We start from the raw sequence: 21,062 nt of genomic DNA, 5'->3' as shown, positions 1-21,062 counted from the left end.
CTTCCTTCTGCAGCTGAATTATCTCAGATTCCTTTCCAGAAGCCTTTTAAACAATGGTTGTTTCTCCTTGGCCACCCATATGTATCCCTTTCTTGAAAGCTGAATAGGGACTGGGCACAGCTGATTGTTGGCCTCACAATAAGGAGCTTTTGAAGTAGGGAATGTCCCAATGGGGGGAACAAATCTTAGTTCAAAAGAAAATTCAGAATCTGCTTTACCCTCTCATCACCCACCCAAATCCTACTTTCCTCCTAAGACAGTGCGGGGTGCCACCTACTCTGTGAAGCTGTCCTTGACATTTTCTGAATTCCTATAGTAATTGGTATCTTTACTACTTTTAGACATATTCCTGTCTAAATTCTTATATGTGGGTTGACTTTATTCTTTTTACTTTGCATTTGCTTATCTCTAACCTGAATGCAGGTACCCTGAGCACAGATAACCTTCCTTCTTTGAAACCCTTTCAATGACCAGCAGGTTACCTGGTACACAGTAGGTGCTCAATACATCCTTAAGCACAGAGTGAACAAACTCTGTTGCTAGGGCTAGCTCAGGAGAGGCAAGGATGAATAGGGGAAGCTCCAGGGGGTAAGTTTAACATTCCTCCTTTGAGACCCTTGGCAAACCAGCAGAAACTCAGGCAGTACCAAGAATGAAGTTTCTAAGTTACAGGAACTTAGAAATCATCTAGAACATTGACGTCCAAATTTCTTTTGCGCAGCAGAATGTTTTCTCCCAAACTCAATCTTATACCAAATCCCAAAATGTAACACAGATTAGAACAATTATAAATTGTATAAATTTAAGTGTAAACTACTGACGTATAACTCAGCACTGTAACAGCCGTGATGCTATTTTAACGTTCAAATATGAAACCAGAAGTTGTGGGTGACGTTTCTAGTCTGAAGGCAATCTCAGCATCTGATTTGTTTTGTTTTTTTTTTTTTTTTGATCTTGTTGGTATGTAGGGATAAAATCACCATCGGCAGATATAAGTCGGTACCTATAGTAACCATTTAAAAACATCTCTAGATGTGGCAGGTGAGACTTAACGGCACACAATCAACTTACTCTGGCAGCACAAGTTAGTTAATGCAGTTTACTAGTTAATTAATGCATAAGTCACCAGGGTGTTAGGCTTTGCTACAGAATCTTACTGAGTTTACATTTTACTACAGTTAAAAACACTAGTATGTGTATACATTTTGTATGTACAGTATATAATATATACACAGAAATAATACCTCCATATGTTAAATACAGGGTTACTCCAAATGACCAACGGTGCCACTCCTAGATGGAAAGCCTGGAAAAATGTAAACATATATCCACACGAAGACTGGCACACGAATGTTCACAGGGACATTTTTCACAATAGTCAAAATGTGAAAACCCAAAATAAAATGCAGTATGATCCAGCTGTAAGAAGGAAGGAAGTTCGGGACCTGCTGAGACATGGCCCTTGAAGACGTCCTGTCAAGCCAAAGAAGCCCGTCCCAGCAGACCACAAAGAACTTGACTACATCTACATGAAACGCCCAGGGGGCAAAAGCCACAGAGACAGAAGGGACATTAGTGGTTGGAAGGGGCTGGGGAAGGGGAGAGGGAAGGCAGGGAAGTGACCACTAATGACAATGAGTTTTTTTGGGGGGGTGACGAAAATGTTCTAATATTAGATAGTGGTGATGACTGCACAACTTTGGGAATATACTAAATAACACTAAATAGTAACTTTAACTGGATGATATGTGAATTGTACGTCAATAAAGCTATTAAAATATTTGGCTCAGCGCCCGTAGCACAGTGGTTACAGCGTCAGCCACTTACATGGAGGCTGGTGGGTAAAGCAACAATAACAACTGCCTGTGGCTCAGTGAGTAGGGCGCTCGCCCCATATGCCGAGGGTGGCGGGTTCAAACCCAGCCCCGGCCAAACTGCAGCAAAAAAATAGCCGGGCGTTGTGGCGGGCGCCTGTAGTCCCAGCTGCTCGGGAGGCTGAGGCAAGAGAATCACATAAGTTCAAGAGCTGGAGGTTGCTGTGAGCCGTGTGACGCCACGGCACTCTACCGAGGGTGGTACAATGAGACTCTGTCTCTACAAAAAAAAAAAAAAACAACAGCAACAACAAAAAATAGCCAGGCAATGTGGCAGGTGCCTGTAGTCCCAGCTATTTAGGAGGCTGAGGCAAGAGAATCGCTTAAGCCCAAGAGTTTGAAGTTGCCGTGAGCTGGCATGGCACCCTCTACCCATGGCAACATAGTGAGACTCTGTCTCAAAAAATATATATTTATTACGAGGGTACATGTGAAATTTACTAAATGTAGAATATAAATGTCTTAACATAATAACTAAGAAAATACCGTTTAGGCTACGTTAACCAGTTAGATGAAAATATTTCAAATTGTATATAAAACCAGCACATGCTACCTCACGATTGCATTAATGTACACAGCTATGACTCAATAAAAAATATTTATATACGATATGTAAAATTTACATATGTGAAAAATACATATATATATATATAGGAAAAAATGAAAAAATATATATAGTGAAAATGAATCAACTGTTTTAGGAATTTGTAAAGTCCTTGGTGAGACCCCCTAGAACTCTAGTTAACATAACTTAAAAACTAACTAGGGATCTAGTTCAATTTCCTTTTCCTGGAGATTTGCAGACTGAGAGGTTGAATGACTTGCCCAGGTCAGAGCTAGACGGTGGGAGAACCAGGAACAGAGACCAGATGATCTTGTCTCAGAGCTGTTCCCTTTATTTTCACATATAGGTTAAATCGGTCCCTTGGGTGCCTGTTTGCAGCCCTCAGCTCAGGAGCCGGTTTGAACTGAAGGCAGTGGATGGTAGACATTTCCCAGAGCAGGGACAGCTCAGCACTGTCACGGACTCCCCAGCATTGCCCCAAGGCCACCCATTAGTCCACTCTGCCTTGAGTGGCGGTGGGAGGCTGATGGGGTCATGAGGAACCAGAGTTCCCACAAGGGCACCTGCTGACATGCCCACACTCCACCCCTCTCCCTCTACACCCCTACAGTGCAAAAGCAGCTTCTTGCTCCCTGTGTGGAGCTCTGAGACTTCAGTTTCTACAACCTCCCACACCCATAACCCCCCATGTAAGACACCCTTGCAAATTACTCTCTTTTTTAAAAGTGTAATAGAAACCCCAGAGATGGGGTCTCACTATGTTGCCCTGGCTGATCCTGTTTTCAAGAGGAGAACCCACAAGCACCCTTGTCATTCAAGAGGGAAGATAGTACCCCATCCAGGGTGCTTCTCTCAGCATTGGCAGAGGCGGTTTAATTTTTTAACAGCTCACTTGGAGCCTTTTGAAAATATTATTAGTGCACCTGCCTCACCATATACATAATTAGCCACCACAGTTCTAATTACCAGGCTGTTCGGAAAGGTTTCCAGAGTGAATTTGCAGCATGGGAACTGTGCCTAAAGCCACATGAATATTCACTTAGATGCGATGTGGATTCCACTGCTACTGGACTCAGCCTGTTTCAGTAATGTGAAAGGACCCTTTATGCCACGACTTTTGCTACTGTGGAAAATATATTCCTAACAACGAGGAGGGTGGAAGATGCACAGTTTACAACCAACATTTTTAGAAAGTGACAGGCTAAAACAAACGCTATCAACTGGGTGTCGCTCTTTTGGGCAAGATCTTTAAACTGGTATCTGGACTTCCTAAACCTTCTAAAATTAGATACAAAGGGTGTACGTTGTGTGTCCATGTGTCCAGTTTCCCCTGTTACTCACAACAGAGTGTATGACCCCAAGAAAAGATTAGAATCCACTGTTACAGTGCAAAGGATGGTGCTCACAGGGGTGACGATAGAGTCGGGGAAGGCAGAGCTCCAAATCCAATGCTATCTCTATCATGTGACTTTAAACAAGTTGTCATTGTCCTCGAGATCACTATCATCACCACATAACGGAAATATTCCGTCCTATGTGCTGGGTCTGCTGGGTCTACGAGGAGGTGGAAAGGAACGTAAGACTTGGACCTTGCCCTAGGTGGCTCAGGGTCTAGCAGGGAAGCAGGACAAATTCAGCTCTAAAACTTTAAGACTTTGGTCAGTACGCATAGGTCAGAGCTTGGCATGCAGGCAAGCTCTGAGCTGTGTGGGATTTAGCAGGTGTGAGGCCGATGGGGTCCTGGGCAATCATTGTTCCCACAAGGGCACAGGTGGCCCAGTGGGTGGAAGCCCCTGAGAACATGTGCAAGCTGTGCCTCTGTGAGATGCTGGGGCTTCAGAGGGTGGCAGGGATCTTAGAAAGAGAGATGACCATCAGAGCAAGGCCAAAAGAAGAGACGAGGCGCCTCTCTGAAAAATGGGTAGCTTCCTAAGGATCACAAGAAAAATAATACCACTTTATCTAAAGGGAAAAAAGGACAGCAAAACAGACTTGGTAAAGCTCTGGCAGGAAAGGGAGGTGTGGACATGCAGGGTGCAGGACGCCTCCTTGCCCCTCACCACCCTGGGATGGAGCATACCACATATAAACCGTCACCAGGCCTTCATGCGGGAAGCCCTCACAACAAGGTGCTGCTGAACTGAGGATGATAAGAGCATAGGCCCTGCCTCCATGGCATTCTGGCGAAGAGATGCATTAGAGAGAATTATACAACCAGAGATTGCACTGACTGATGTATTATGGGAGGAGGACCCCAGCTCGAGGGCAGGAGCACGTGGGAGCAAATCAGAGATGCCTTCCTGATGTTGGCACCTGCATGGACCCTGGAGATCACCAACCTGGGTGAGGATACCACAGCCCATCCGTACAGGTCACAAGTACCCACTAGCTGCCACTCCCTCCCCACATCTCTAAAGGAAAGAGCCAAGTCTCACCCACATCGCAGCCAGCACTGCAGGATAAGGCCATCTTACCCTTCAAAAGTGGACTTTTACATCCTTTGAAACTGAAGCTTTTAAGCTTCAAGACATTTAAGTCTCACTCTGATGCTGAGCCATGCCTGAGAAACTGGACGATGCCTTGTGATCATTCAGAGCCCATTTCCCTCGGTTCATTAAAACCCAGTAACTTGGTTAGGCGTGGCAGCTCATGCCTGTAATCCTGGCATTCTGGGAGGCCAAAGAGGGCTGGGCAGATCAGATGGCCTGAACAAAAGGGCAAGACCCCGTCTCTACTAAAAATAGAAAAACTAGCCAGGGTAGTGGTGGGCGCCTACAGTCCCAGCTACTTGGGAGGCTGAGGCAAGAGGTTGCTTAAGCCTAAGAGTTTGAGGTTGCTGTGAATGCCATGGCACTCTGCGCAGGGTGACAGAGTGAGACTCTGTCCCAAAAACAAAAAGGAAAAAAAAAACCCAAACCCCAGCAGACTGCCTTTTGTCTTTAGACCAATAAAAAACACAAGGGGCATAAATGGACCCAAGGCCCACCCACATGCTGCTGGAGACACCCTGGGTGCACTTAGTCTTAGAACACAGATCACTTCAAGCTCCTTAGTAACCCTGCTGGCCAAGCCCTCTGGAGGCCACAGGGCAGGTGTGGGTGAAAGGGGACATGGCTCTGCGTATGGTCAGGCATTCACACAGCATGGAGGCTATTAGGAAGGACAATACACCACACCAGAAGCGAGCAGGCCCTAGTTATGTTTATATTTCCCTCTGGGTAAACTGGCACAAGCACTCTGCTAAGGGCTTTAAGGACATCTTTGCGTGTAATTTTCACGACACCCTAGTAACGTGGGTACTATTCTGACTCCTGTTTTGCAAGTGGAGACACTGAGGTTCCAACATGGCACCTCTGTGGCCAGGGCCACAGAGCCAGGAGATGGCACATGAGGACAACTTCTCTGCTAAACAGGCTGAGGTCCCACTCTTTCTCGCATCTCTGCCCTCCCAGAGCTGGTAGCTGCCTTCCAGAGCAGCAGAGGGTCAGAGGACTCAGCCACCTGCTTGGGGCTGACATGATCAAAAATACTGGCGGACTCCGATGACGGGAACCACCAGTTTTCAAAGAAACCTTGGGAGAGCCTGGATAGGTCACACTCATCCCAGCATTGGGACCTCTATCCCACAGCCTTTCAAATTCTGATGAGTTCTCCAGAAGTTTATGTCAAAAGAAGTGAAGCTCTTTCACTGTTTCTGCTGTGGTTTGAAAGAAAAGCTCTTTTAGCTTCAAACGACTTCAAAGTTTTTTTTCAAATGAAAGTCACTTTACCAAACTGGGAAGAAATGACTTGGGTTTTAAAAGAATGAACTCTGGCAGCCTGGGTTGGGCTGGGGGTGGGGGTAGTTTGCTCTGAGACCTCAGAGGCCCCATTCATATTAGCAATAGCTGATGCCGGGTGTGGTGACGCCTGCAGTCCCAGCTACTCTGGAGGCTGTTAAGCCTGGGAGTTCCAGACCAGTCTGGGCAAAGTGGACAGACCCCATCTCAACATTAAAAGAAAAAGAACTTTTGCTTTTCTGACAGGTCAGGAAGCTTCTTGTTAAATGGCTGTGGTTACAGGTTTAACATGTTTAGTCATTAGATCAGGTCTTCAGGTACCTGGGACCTAGGCAACATAATGCATCAGAGATGCCTAAAAAACTTCTGGGGGCTCCCCCATCATACAAATGGTTGCACACACAAATCGGATTACTCGTCTCCAGCATCCAGGGCCTCATCAGCAGGGACACAGAGAGGGGAGCTACGCAGGCCGAGGTGACCTCACAGGGAGATGGAGTGGCTGAGCTATCTGGTTTCTGTTTTTCCTTAAAATGATAAAATATATATAACAAAATTTACCATTTTAACCCTATAATTAGTGGCATTGAGTCTCTTTTTACTCTTGTACAACCATCATAATGCCCATCTCCAGAATTTTTTTTTTTTTTTTTTTTGAGCCAGTCTTACTTTGTCACCCTTAGTAGAATGCCATGGCGTCACAGCTCACAGCAACCTCAAACTCTTCGGGTCAAGAGATTCTCTTGCCTCAGCCTCCCAAGTAGCTGGGACTACAGGCACCCACCACAATGCCTGGCTATTTTTTAGAGACAGGGTCTTGCTCTGGCTCAGGCTGGTTTCAAACTCCTGAGCTCAGGCAATCCACCTGCCTTGGCCTCCCAGAGTGCTAGGATTACAGGTGTGAGCAACCGTGGCCAGCTCCAGAATTTTTTCACCATCCCAAATTGAAACTCTGCCCCCACTGAAGGAACACCCCACTCCCTGCATCCCCCTTCCTGGCCCCCGGCCACCACCTTTCTTCTTTCCCTCTCTGTGAATTTGACTACTCAGGGACTGCAAGGAAGTGGAAACATACACTTCCTCCTCCTGTCCTGGGCGTGTTTCGTTTTCAAGGTTCTCCCAGGAAGCAGCAGGTGTCAGAACTTTCTTCCTTCTGGAGGCTGAATGGTGTCCCGTTGTATGCACTTTGCTCACTTTGTTCAGCCGTTCATTCCGTGTGAATACTTGGGCCACTCTCCCATTCTGGCTACTGAACACAGGTATGTAAATTCTTCACCTGCTTTTTTTCTAGTCTGAAAGGGCAAACTGGCCTCAGTCCCATCAGCCACCCCAGGGCCAGGGTTACCTCAGGGCCTCTGGTATAAAAGCAGCAGAGGCAGTGCCCTGGGCTCCTCTGTGCACTTCTGCCTACACAGCTGCTAGTGTCACCTCGAGAGCCATCAGCTAGCTCCGTGCTGTTTACTGAAACCTGAAGTCGCTTTTGAGTATGGGAATGAACTGAACAGCGCAACAACTCACACACCTTTTTCTCCTTCCACGTCCATCTTGGGTGCTGCCCCCAAACATATGCCCCCTTCCCTCGTAGGAGGCAGAGCTAAATCCCCCAGAGCACAGTCGTGGGCTGTGGAGGGTAGGGGGTGAGGACGGCTTGGAAGGACCCCTGCCCCTCCCTCTCCTCTCTCCTGCAGCCTCCTGGGCATCACTTTGTGGCAGCCCTATACTCTCAAGATGGATTTCTTGTCCAGCTCTCTTAAGTTACCCAGGTCTCCCCAGGTCCAGGTTGTAAATCCTCTCAGATGCACACCAAAGGTCTGTTGACTGAACAGAAACACTCAGCACTCCCAAAACTTCTAAAACAATTAGCACCACGCCACCACCGTGCAAATTATAATCAACGGACTCTAACCAGTGGGATTTCCATACGGATGGCACTGCTAGCCTTTTATGTTATGTTTTGCATGAGGTAACAGAACTGCAGAAACAGGAATCTGGTAAATGAAACAGACCCTGAATTTCCAAACACTTTCTCAAAAAATCAGCCCATGGCTGCACCATACGGGAACCTGCATAGGAGAGGGGACAGGTCCCAGGGGCCCGAGTTCCCTCAGCACATCTTGGGTTCCGTTTGTTCCTTGCCTGTTCAAGTTTTCAGTCATAAGAGGGAAGATGCAGGAAGTCTCCTGAGAAGCCTGGAAAGTTTTATTGTTTTAACAACAACAACAACAAAAAGACATAGAATTGAAATGACCATAAAGTAAACATAAAATTATTAAGCATACTCCCAAGAGATGAGGGGAAATAATTTCCACTGATAATGATCTTAAGATTAGCTCTATCAAGTACAGGGAGTGAATGAGTGATCTGGTTTCTATTTCCAGCTTCCCTGGGTCCTGGGCAAGTCATTCAGGAAACAAACTTCATCTAGTTTGTTTTACTATAGAACAGAGAAAATGTCACCCTTCCTACTCCCGCCCAACCTTCAGCAGAGAAATCACGGCAGCAGACACCGCACACCGGCTTCTGCTGAGGACGCACCCCGCGAATTCCATACATGGCTCCTATGAATGCAGCAGTCTGCAGTCACGCACAGTCACACGCAGATGAGATCGGAGGCCGAGGGAGGGTGCCCGCAATGTGTCAGTGAGAAAGGACCCTTAGAAAACGGCAATGCAGTTTGGCCTCTAATTTTAAAGTTTTACATACAAATTATAACTGACAGAACCAACCCACCATGTGTGTGCGTGTCCTCCACTAAAATATTAACTGATCATCTCTGGGTGGTAGGCTAATGAACAATTCAAATTTCATTTCTGTTTTTTCCAAATATTCCATGCAAGTATTCTTTGTTGTTATTAAAACAAAAATATAAGCAGGGTGCCAAAGCTTAGTAGTTAGGGCACCAGCCCTGAAAACCAGGGGCGATGAGTTTGAACCTTGCCTGGACCTTATTAAAAAATACAAATATTATTTTTTTAAATGGCGCATTTAAATTATACATGGAGCTATATCTAAGTCTATGTACGTGTGTATGTGTGTGTATATATATATATACACACACACATATATACTGTTATGGTATCCTGGGTAGTATTCAAAATTGAATTTACATTAGTGAACACACTAGGAGAGCAAGAAACAGAATAGAAGGTTGATAAGAAGGCCTCTTGTGATTAAGCAACTTCTTAGTTGCTTGCACGCACATACCTATAAATACACACGCACATATATCTGTAGAATCATTTCTCTCCAGTGGCCGAAAAAATCACTAATTTCCCTTGAAATGTGAATTTTCAGGCATGACATGTGATAAAGGAATCGCTGCATTCACACCAGCCTTCCCTTCCCCCGTGTAACTCAGCCCTGTGTGAGCGACTGAGAGGCTGCTTCTAGATAGACGGGGGAGGAAGGGAAAGGCTTTAACAGGGGCACACTGGTGTTCACAGCAGCAGCATTCACAAAAGCCAAAAGGAAGCAACCAAGTGTCCATGAAAGGACGACAGGATAAGCAGAAGTTGGTAGGTACACAGGCACCATGGAGGGTCACGGAGCCTGAGAGAGGAAGGGGATTCTGGCTGGTGCCACGGCACGGAGGACATCATGGTAAGGGAAATAAGCCGGTCACACACGGACCAATACTGTGTGATTCCGCCACTCACATGAGGTCCGCAGAGTAGTCAAATTCATAGAAAGGAGAATGGTGGATGCCAGGGGCTGGGGGGACTGGGAGTTGTTTAATGAGCACAGAGTTTTAGTTTTATAAGATGAAGAGTTCTGGAGGCTGGTTGCACAACAGTGTGAATATACTTAACATTACTGAAATGCATACTTAAAAATGGCTGAAAGATGATAAATTTTGTTTTACCCCAATTAAAGAATTTTTAAAAATTATTCAGCACGGCTTGGCACCCGTAGCTCAGGGGTTAGGGCCCTGGCCACATGCACGGGGGCTGGTGGGTTCAAACCCAGCCAGGACCTGCTAAACAATGATAATAATAACAACAAAAAAAATAGCCGGGCGTTGTGGTGGGCGCCTGTAGTCCCAGCTACTTGGGGAGCTGAGGCAAGAGAATCACTTAAGCCCAAGAGTTGGAGGTTGCTGTGAGCTGTGATGCCATGGCACTGTACCGAGGGTGACATAGTGACACTCTGTCTCAAAAAAAAAAAAAAAATCTAGCAAATAAGGGTATGCGTGGTCAAAGAGAGCCCAAATGGACACTAGAGATTCAGAGGGAGAGGGAAGGTAGGGATGAAATGAGGGATGAAAAATCACGTATCAGGTTCAAGGTGCACTATCAAGTGACAAGTACACTAAAACCCAGACTTCATCCCCATACAATTCGTCCACTTAACAAAAACCCATTTGTATTCCTTAAATCTACTGAATTTAAAAAATAAAAATTTCCAGCAAAAAGAAAAAGAAGGCTTCGTGTAGCACTGGTCTGCCCTCTCTGCTCAGTTTATTAGCAGAGGCATGAAGGAATGTCTGGCACACCAAACCCCCCTTCTCCTGACATCACAGTCTGCAGTGGGAGTCTGGCTTGTAGTTAAACCTAACATGAGGAAAGAATCTCGGTTCCTCTCGTGCAACTGGCAACGTGGGCCCAGATGCCTGCAGGGGTGCCTACGCCCTCCCCAGCAGTGGGGGCGGACAGCCGGCCTTGCGAGGACGCCGTCAGGGCCAGGCATGCACTGGCTGCTGGCCCCGTGACGACCGGCACCGGCCCACAGCCACCTGAGGAGGGACCGAGAACGAGGTGCAAGGGCTGACTACATCCTGCAGGCTACAGGGAGCCAGCCCAATCCTAATGTGCAAAGTGAAATTAGTCAATGATGCCGAATCTGGGTGATTCCAGACAAAAGAGCCTTTAGATACTTTGGGGCAAAGTGGTATTTCTGACTACATTAGGTTTTTGAAACAATTCCACTTTCCCACAAGGGAGGGTGATGAACGAACTCCATGGTGGCCACAGACCCCCAAAGGTAGTAATATGGCTTGGTGGTTAGGAACCTGACCCTGGAACCAGCATGATTTCTCAGCACTGGGACCAGCATGATTTCTCAGCACTGGGACTGTAGTTGATCTCAATAATCTCGTGCCTCAGTATCTCTATCAGATCAGGGTGCGGTGGCTCGGCTCACGCCTGTTATCCCAGCACTCTGGGAGGCCGAGGCAGGAGGATCACTTGAGTTCAAGAGTTCGAGACCAGTCTGAACAAGAGTGAGACCCTGCATCTACTAAAAATAAAATATATAAAACTAGTGGGGTGTGGTGGCAGCCACCTATAGTCCCAGCTACTGGGAAGGGTGAGGCAAGAGGATCTTTTGAGCCCAGGAATTTGTGAGCTATGTAGCTGTGAGCTACAATGCCACGGCACTGTTTTGACAAAGTGAGACTGCTTAAAAAGAAAAAAAAATTTCTTTTCCCTATCAGGGAAATAAGATCCTACTTCAGAGGAGTGTTATACAGATTACATATTTACATTTTTTAAACTATTGCTTTCAAAACTTGTTAAAGAAAACAAATCCTGATGAAGATACATATTTATATATTAATAGCAAAAGGTAATTGGGAAAGACACTCCCTCCTCTCACTAACCACAACCTGCTTCCTGGTGTTAAGTGACCCCACCGTGAAGCAGTTCGATGTCACTACAAATCCTTGCTCACCAGTTTTTAAAAGGCTCTTTGTGGTCACGGCTTGCTGTGTTTCTCTAACTCCCTCTCCAAACCCTCTCCCAGCCACCCAGCCACCCAGGCTCCCCGGCCAGCCCCCTGGTTCTGTTCCTGCATCTTGGCCACCTGTCCCTGTTTCTGCTGCTCTGTGCTCCTTTCCTAGAGCTCTGCACACAGAAGACACTCCAAGGGTCTCCTAACACCCCGCCCCCCACGCTTTCACCTCCTTTGACTTTGAACATCATCTATACACTGACGACGTCTAACCTGTTTTCTCCAATACCCCTCCCCCACCTTGCTTTGAAGCTCCAGGCTCTCGAATATCCAAGTGCCTTTTAAAAATTTCCATGTGGCATCTTCATGGGTAACTCAAACTTCTCGTGCCAAATTCAACCTCCTCCTCCTCCTCCCTCATTAAGCCAGCCCCACCCACGCTGCCCTGTTTCAGTGATATTGTGACTCAAGAGAGGTGTTTTGTTTTGATGCTTTTTTTAAGAGCCAGGGTCTTGCTGTCAACCAGGCTAGAGTGCAGTGACATTATCATAGCTCACAACCTCACACTCCCAGGCTGAAGCAATCCTCCTGTATCAGCCTCCTAAGTAGCTGGGACCACAGGCACATCTCACCACAGTTGGCACACCCAGGAGTTATTTTTGACACCCCCTCCCTGACACATCCACCTTCAGTCCCTCATTGAGCACTGTCCTATCTATTTCTGAAATAGATCTTGAACACTCCACGAGCGTGCCCACCCCGGCCTGACCCACACCATCCTTCCTGCCTGATCAGCCAGCATGAGCTAACTCCATCTCATGGCTCCGTGCTTCAATCCCATGGACTGTTTTCCCACTGCACTAAGAAACATGAATCCTGAACTGAAGCCTACAGGCCCTAAGCCAGGCTTGCTACCCTCTCCTCTGCTTATACTCCTTGGCCACCCTGGTTTCTTCCCCAAAGGAGCTCTTTTTTCGCCACATGAACTTGCATGTCATCCTTGCACAGGGGCCATGCTAATCTTCTGTTTCGTTCCAATTTTAGTTTCTGTGCTGCCCAGTGAGCCCTGCCACGTGGCTTTGGAACCTGTCATTATCCCTGTGTGAATCCTTGCTCATCTACTCCTCACCTGCTGGTGGCCCAAGACACTTCCTCCAAGAAGCCTTCCTTGATTCCACCCGGTAAAAGCGGTTCTCCCTGCCTGTTATTCTTTTCTTCCAGGGAACTTTACACAATTTACACCTGTATTTTAGTTTTATTTTAGTTCATATGTCTCCTGCCAGGACTGTCAGTTCCCTGAGGGTAAAAACCAAGGATGTTGTTGTTCAGCCTCCTATGCCCAGTCCCTGGGACGTGGCATATGCTTAACAAGCCTCTCCTGAAACAGTGAACTGAATGAAAAACGTCAGGTACGTGCCAGCTTTTAGCTGCCTAAATCATACGGAAGGACATCAAGCATCTAGCTAAGCTAACAATGTCCTGTTTAAAAAGAATGTGACATTTTATTCTCCATTATAAAAATTTTCTTACAAAGGATTTCCTGTTGTTGTCTTCATACTTTAAAAATGTGGTCTTTTTTTGCCCTTAATAAACAATTTGAGAACATATGTAAAGCATGATGCTAAGTGTATGTATATACAGATTATATATAGATGTTATGTAGTCCTCAGACCCTCTGAAAGCAGAGTCTGTGTTTGCCTCATGTGCTAGCCCAGAGCCTGCTTCACAGTACACAGAACAAGGCCGGGCACAGTGGCTCACATCTGTAATTCCAGCACTCTGGGAGGCCAACGGGTGGATTGCCTGAGCTCAGGAGTAAGAGACCCCCTGAGCAAGAGTGAGACCTCGTCTCTAAAAATAGCCAGGTGTTGTGGAGGGTGTCTATAGTCCTAGCTATGTGGAAGGCTGAAGCAAGAGGATTGCTTGAACCAGAATTTGAGCTATGAAGCCACTGCACTCTATTGGGGGCAATAAATTGAGACTTTGTCTAAAAAAAAAAAAAAAAAAACAAAACAAACAAAAAACCAACAGGGAACAGATAGATGGAAGACAGAGCCCACCCAAAGAGCAAGTATACCCAAACTTAGCAGCGTGTGATTACAGATGGTTTTACTGTTTTTTAATTGTCACTCCTTTTAACACAACTGTAATTTACATACAACATTTCTGGAAGATAGCACCCCACACAAGACTAGTATTTTAGGAGAAAATATGAAGACATGATTTATAAAGTGAGGTATATTTTTTTATGTTACCACAGTCTGCAGACCAGCTGCTATTCAGACAGGGCCTTCACTAACAAGGGAGTCTGAGAATGAAGACCAGACAGGGCATCAGGCCCCCTGGAAATACTTCAGGTAACCGGATGGGGGCGACGACCAGGACCACCTTCCCCCACACCTGACCGGCTGCTGCAACGGATGAGCTCAGCCTACCTCTTGGACCAGTAGGCAGACAGGCGACAGGCACTGCAGGGCCTCAGTGGGCTTGGCACACACACACCTGGGGTGGAGGGTCTTGTAAAAGACAGCTTTACCCATGTCTTTTCCATTTCTGAATTCAAGACACTAGTAATCCATCATCTACCAAAACAGCTACTTGAAAATCAAAACATTTTTTTGAAAGTTCTTGAGATAATTTTATCTTATTTACATAATTTCAAAGTAGCCATTAAGAGTTACCTTGTGAATCTCCAGGGAGATTAAAGAGTCCCACTGTCCTGTGTGACGTGCCAAGTTTAAAAAAAGAAAAACAGAGAGAAGGAAGGAAACAAACCTTAATCATGTTCTCTACCTACATTCTTAGCTTTAGAAGAAATGGGGGAAAGAACCACAACCCTAAATTCTTTTGAGAAACCTATAAAGACGGCGGCAGCAGACTAATTTTAATCTCGCTAGGAGTAACAACCTTTTGTCTGTGCATGTGTGTTAATTATTTATTTTTAAACTTAAACAGATGTCTTTTATAAGCTCACATAGTCGGGATCATCTGACTGGAATCTATTTAGCTGTGTATCTCAAACTGTTGCCTCAGGCAGAATAAACAGACACAGAAGAATGAATCACTTGTTCGCTGATAAAAAGTGTATACAGTAGAAAAGAAAACTAGGGTAAAAGGTCTACTTAAAACACATTGCCAACTACTTGCTTGTAGGGAAGGTGCCCTTTTCTCTCAAGAAAATAGTTTTTCTAACAACGGTGCTTCAGCAAGCTTACTAAGACAAGCAAGTTAGGCTAGGCAAAGTTGAATATTTGACCAATAGGCCAAATATGAACTTTGGGCTGCAAATTTTTGTAAGAAAATAACAGAACCCCTCCCCCCTGCTTGGCCTGGAAAATTCTAAGACCTTGTCTCCACAAAAGCAGAGAGGAATTTCCTAAGATACTCTTGTAGACTTTGTTCTATTTATGTATTCTAAGCATCCCCCCAAAGATTAATTTGGTGCTGCTTATTTGAAGGCCAGGGTCAAATAACTCTACTTCCTTTTTAATTGTCTTCTGCTGGAGATGTGAAAGGCATCACACCTGGGTGTGGCTGGCTGCCTGAGACCTGCTTAGAAAGGTGTACTCTCCTGCACCCCACCCCCGTGGGGCATAAGACGCCCGTTTACCAATATCTTCACCAGATGCCATGTAGATGGAGGGGAAGGAAAACCAGCAGTTTTAAATACAGTTCAGTAGTTGTGAAAATGGCGCTTTGGGAGTGGCGTGGAAATCCACTAGATGACTAATCATGTTCGCTGTGTCACGCTTATTCTCATCTTCTGTCAAATGTTCACACGTTCGAGGTAAGACTATTAAACCTGGCAGGTGCCCATGACTATTTGCTCATCTGATTAGCTGTCCACTCATCAAAAATGACACAGGCTTCACGAAAAGGTCTGTTTAATCTGCTCACTGCTGACAGTTAAACTGGATAAATAAAGCTCTAAACCATATTTTCCAGGCCCAAACCATGTAACCCAAACAGATCAAAAGGACTGGAAAATTGTAAAATCCCTTCTTGGCTCTGTACCAGGCAACGACAACCATACCATACCGTTTCCCTAATTTATTTCGTGTCATCGCTGATAGCCCAGCGCGCATTCCCCGAGTGTCTACGGCTGAAGGGTAATCACAACTGAAGCTCAGAGGGCCCACAGGTGTCAGGCACGGATCAAGGCACCAAAAATGAATGAACTCCCTGTCTTACACGGGCCCACATGTTAGGTGTTAGTACTATTTTTATTTTACAAATAAGGAAACGAAGAATCACAAAGGTTTAACTTTATCTATAAACTGCCCAAACACCACAGGTGGAGAAGTAGCAAAGGCAGGATTCAAACCTAGGAGTCTGGCTTCAAGATTTATGCTCCTCATCACAACACCAGGCTGCTTTCCGTCAAACAGTATTGAAATATGATGTCAGCATTTAAATTCTGTCATTTCAGGTGGTCTCCCTACCTCATTCAAAGCCTGATTATCTTCTGCGGGAGATGCGAAAGGCGTCCCACTTTCTTCCTGCTGTGGCTGTGGGTCACGTCAGCACTGGGATTTTTGGCTTCCTTGTCAATAGTGAGATGATGTTAAGCCAGCCCTTCCCGGTTCAAGGGTATTACAAGGACTGAATGAGACTGGCTGAAGCAGGCCCTTGTGAAAGAGAACAGACTCTTTCCAGGACCCACCCACCGAGGCTAATACACCCCTGGATAAAGCGCAGTAGAGCTTCATGACAACCCCATTCTGCATTTGCAAATTCACCTACTTGCTGCAATTTATTCATAACCCTGAAATCAATACACACGGCACCTTCATGGTCACTGGCAGAGTGGCCAAAATGTCTGAGTCACCCGACATACAGATTTCTAGCTGAGGTGAAAAGGTGACCTTCTGCCCTCTTGTTTTGGCTCATACTTATCCTTTTCTTGGCACTTTCAGTGCCACGCTTTTTGCATTTTTGTTGGTGATTTTGCTTTAAAATGGCCCCAAGCACAGAGCCGACATGCTGTCTGGTGTTCCTAAGCAGAAGGAGGCTGCCATGTGCCTCGTGAGAAAATTCGTGTTAGAAAACAGAAGCTCAGGATGAGGTACACTGCTGTTTGTGAGTTCAATGTCGAATCAACAGCATATAGTAAATAAGGTGTCTTTAAAAAGACACATCCATGACACAAGATCATGTACTGACCACACGAGGAAAATGTTGTGACCAGAGGTTTCAGGGAGACTCACCATGTACTTCCCCAGGAACCATAGTTCGTATTTTCTAATTCAGTGATTATAGCAGCTTCATAAAACAAACTACTCTGAGTAATGGTAATTGACTTTATTAGCTAGAATTTGAGACAGAGTCTCACCCTGTCACCCTGGATAGAGTGCTGTGGCATCAGAGCTCAGCAACCTCAAACTCCTGGGCTCAAAATATCTTCCTGCCTCAGCCTCCCAAGTAGCTGGGACTACAGGCACCCACTATGATGCCCAGCTAGTTTTTCTATTTTTAATAGACGTGGGGTCTCACTCTTGCTCAGACTGGTCTCCTACTCCTGAGCTCAGGTGATCCACATGCCTCGGCCTTCCAGAATGTGAGGATTACAGGTGTGGAAATTTTATAACAGAAATCTACAAACAGAGGCTTCCAGCGCAGAAGGACAGAGCATAGACATGGTGTCCAGAGTCCTGGCTCTGCTTGGTGCTGTCTCCCTGGGTTTCTGGGTCTCTTTCACAGCTGAGAAGCCTCTGGTCCAGACAGCAGGGATGAGAGCTCTTGTCCTCTCATTCCAACATCTGGGGCTCAGAAGCACAAAGCAGCCTCTCCACTCTCAGTCTGAGGTTGAGGTTCCTTCTCATCAACCTGAGAGCCTATGGCCAGCCTGCTGGAGGAAATACCAAGGCCCGCCTTGGGGTCTGAAGGGGGTTGACAGACCATCTAAGGAGTCCCTCTCTATTCTAGATGGCCTCATTCCACCAGAACCTACCTGCTGGCCCATGTCAGGACTGATATTTCTCTTCCAGGTAGGGCCTCAGAGAGCAATCCTCACTAGAGTCTTACAGCATCCAAGGTTCCAGCCAGAACAGACTCAGCTCTCCCTGTCCAGGTGACCCCGACAACTTACTGGCAAAACCAGAATACATTCTTGCCTGGCAACACCTCTTAGCAAGCATTCAAGGGCTGAGGCAGAGGTGTCAGACGTTCAAAACTCATTTTATGAGTCATTCAAAGGCCAGCAAGAAAAAATGGAAACACTGTTGAGATCAAACCTAGGATGCAAAATGAAAGGACACTTCTTTAAGCCACAGGGGGAAACGTGCACCGCCACCATGATTTGGAGATCCTGCCACATGGAGACCACAAGCCACTGCAGCCCCAGACAGAAATAACTCCTGTGCTTTCCCTCAGCCGAGGTGGAAGGAAAATGGAAATGGAGCTACCAGCTCTGGACATGGCTATACAAAGCCAAACTAACTCCCAGAGCAGGTGGGAGATGCCAGTTCTAATAAAATGTCACTTTGATTACTTTTGCCAGGGTTATAAAAAGAAACCAGAGACTTCCTCCCTTGGGCATCTTTTGTTAATTGCCATTTATAAAAGTTCTGTTTTCTAGACCTGTAATATACATTATTTTCCCTTTGAAAACAAAAAGAAACTCCTAAAGTATCAATCAGCATTCCAAATGGCAAAGTGATTTGTTTTCCAACTCACTCTCTCAGCTCGGCTTGGGAGTCTGTCTGAAACGCGGGCATCTGGTACCAATTTGTGACAATATAAAATGAAAGCTGAACTCCTATGTAAATATTGTTTTTTTTTTTTTTAATTCCAGATTTCACCAGTCTGCAAGTATCTTATTCACTTCCTTACATTTCAGTCTTGAGTTTTATTTTCCTGGCTCCAAAAGAACTGAAGTTACACATAACGAACCCTGCACCTCTTCTTAAGCTCCACGGGCTAAATGCTTTCCGGTTCTGTGAAATACTGCTCACAGGATCGCCAGGTTGAAATACAGTGTTCCCATCACTTCCTATCCACCAGACCCTCAAGTATTCATTTGTGTTTGCAGCAAACAGGGTCAAATAAAACAAGTCTGCTATAGTCATTCTGTGTACACGAGCAGTAGAACCCTGTAAGTTGACCACCTAAAGGACCATATCGAACTGGTCCACTTATGAGGATGGTCAACGTAAGGAACCAGGCCTAAGGCACTGATACATGCACATGGCGCATGTCCGGTCTATGCAATCAAGTCAACTTAAGGAAGTGGTCAGCTATGGAGGTTCTACAGTAGCGGCTTCCCACCAGCAGGGGCAGGATGGGTGGATAACTCATACACAGCATTTGTTCTCAGTGAAAGCACAAATCAAGGCGGGCGTCAACACAAAACACATGGATCATAAAACAGAATTCATTTTGCTCAAGAAGACACTTGTTTAGGTTGAAACTGTTACATGTCAAAAGGCAACAGAGCAGGGTTGGGAGAGTGTGGGCTTCAGAGTTAGAGGGGATCCCTGTGCTGTCAGCTCCCTGTGATTTGGTGAGAGAAATCAACTCTCCAAAGTTCAAATCCCTTTACATGTTGGTATCAGCCCCTATAAAATCTGTAAAACACCAGCAGGGTACCTGAGATATAATAATCACACCAGGTATCTATTGAGAACCATATTCCAGAGACTGACAAGTGCTTTACAGAGATCAGAGAGCCTATTCTTTGCAGTCACAGGAGGAATCTGTTATCTCCCACTCTTTACAGATGATAACTGAGGCTCAAGGAGATTAGGAACTCACCTACAGCTACACACCCAGCAAAGGGCAGATCTGGGATGTGAAGTGACCTCTATATGGGCAGGTAGCTCATAAAGTGATCACTCAGCAAGCAAGCCTTTATTACAAAAAAAAAAACACTAATAAAACAGGAGAAAGTCACAGCAGTATCCGTAGTACTGAGACCACACCCCAGCCTTACTCTGACACACACAGCAAGTACAAATCTTAGGTACACTGGGTACTAGTTTAGTTACCAGATGGTCATGCGTTTCCAGGAGGCATCTTTCTTCTCTTGGAGAACAGGTCTTTCTTGCTCACATTTCAGCACTTGGTAATTAGGTGCAAATATGTGCAAGTTGAACTAGGAATGCTTGAAAAATCTAATGATCTTATTCTAAAATTGTTTTAATAAGAAGAAAATGTGTTTTAATTGAAATCAAATGAATGAAATCTGATTTGTTTTTGTTTTTTTTTTTAATTGGTTTGTTCAACATTTACCTTACCAGGTCATAATACAAAATTTAGGCCAGATAAGTTGAGAATGAATAGAAAACTTGGAATGATCTCTAAGCATAAACATCATTTTCCACTTTGGGAGGAAAAGAAAATTCTCCATATGTATTTATATATTTTCCATCAAAAAGTTATATGACCCTGTGGATATATTACCTTGAACTATTAGGAGAGTTCATGCACAAGACTAGGGGAAAAGACGGAGAAAGGGACTTCTTTGCTTGCATGATTTTGCTCCCAAGTAGTATTTTCTAAACTCCTAAGGTTGGATCGTGCCAGGCCTTCCTCCTGACTCAGAGATGGCACTGCCACCCAGTCTCCTTGTACTCACCTCTCGGCCAGCTCAACATCCAGCCCATCTCCAACCCATTCCACTGTGTCCTAAGTCTCTGCCAAGTCCATTCACTCCTCTCCACCCCATCACTACCACTGTGGCCCACATGTCCACCATGTCCTCCCTGGACCACAACTAAGTGCCTCTTGTTTATTCACCCCCTCTGCTCCTCCTGTCTGCCCCAGTCCTCACCAACTACCTGATGTCTGTTCATCCTGAGATCCCCCTGATCAGCAGTCACTTCTTCAACCAGCTGTTCCCACCCTGGCTCTTACTACAGGCCAAGAGCATTGAGGCCATCCCCTCTGTGGTCCACACCTATCTGCAGCCTTCTATGCATCTGGTGATTATTCAAGAATCTCTATCCAATTAAGATATAAGCTCCATGATGGCAGGGGCCATCCAAGTCACTCATAAGTTCTAGAAATTCTACCTCCAAAATGCACCTTGAGTCCATCAGCCCCTCACCATCTCCAGTCCAGGCCACTGTGTTCCTCAGCAGGATGCTGTTTTCTGGATGCAAGAAGCTCCCACATCTAGAGCACACCACTCCCTGCAGCTTCCAATAAAATGAGCGCTCTTGGCGTCACAGAGCCCTG

General features: G+C 45.6%; 1 protein-coding gene and 1 non-coding gene across 3 annotated transcripts in view; both read right to left on the bottom strand.

The window, feature by feature from the left end:
• The window catches only part of CABLES1 (Cdk5 and Abl enzyme substrate 1), a 108,596-nt gene that overhangs the window by 72,572 nt on the left and 14,962 nt on the right, over positions 1–21,062 (bottom strand). The gene's annotated exons all lie outside the window — the stretch shown is intronic.
• On the bottom strand, positions 12,849–12,952 carry LOC128572172 (U6 spliceosomal RNA). Its single transcript, XR_008376083.1, has one exon. It is a non-coding gene; the product is annotated as a U6 spliceosomal RNA (small nuclear RNA).

The sequence above is a fragment of the Nycticebus coucang genome, chromosome 19, assembly GCF_027406575.1.
Source record: "Nycticebus coucang isolate mNycCou1 chromosome 19, mNycCou1.pri, whole genome shotgun sequence".
NCBI classification, from domain to species: Eukaryota; Metazoa; Chordata; class Mammalia; order Primates; family Lorisidae; genus Nycticebus; species Nycticebus coucang.
This window is presented reverse-complemented; position numbering and strand designations above follow the sequence as displayed.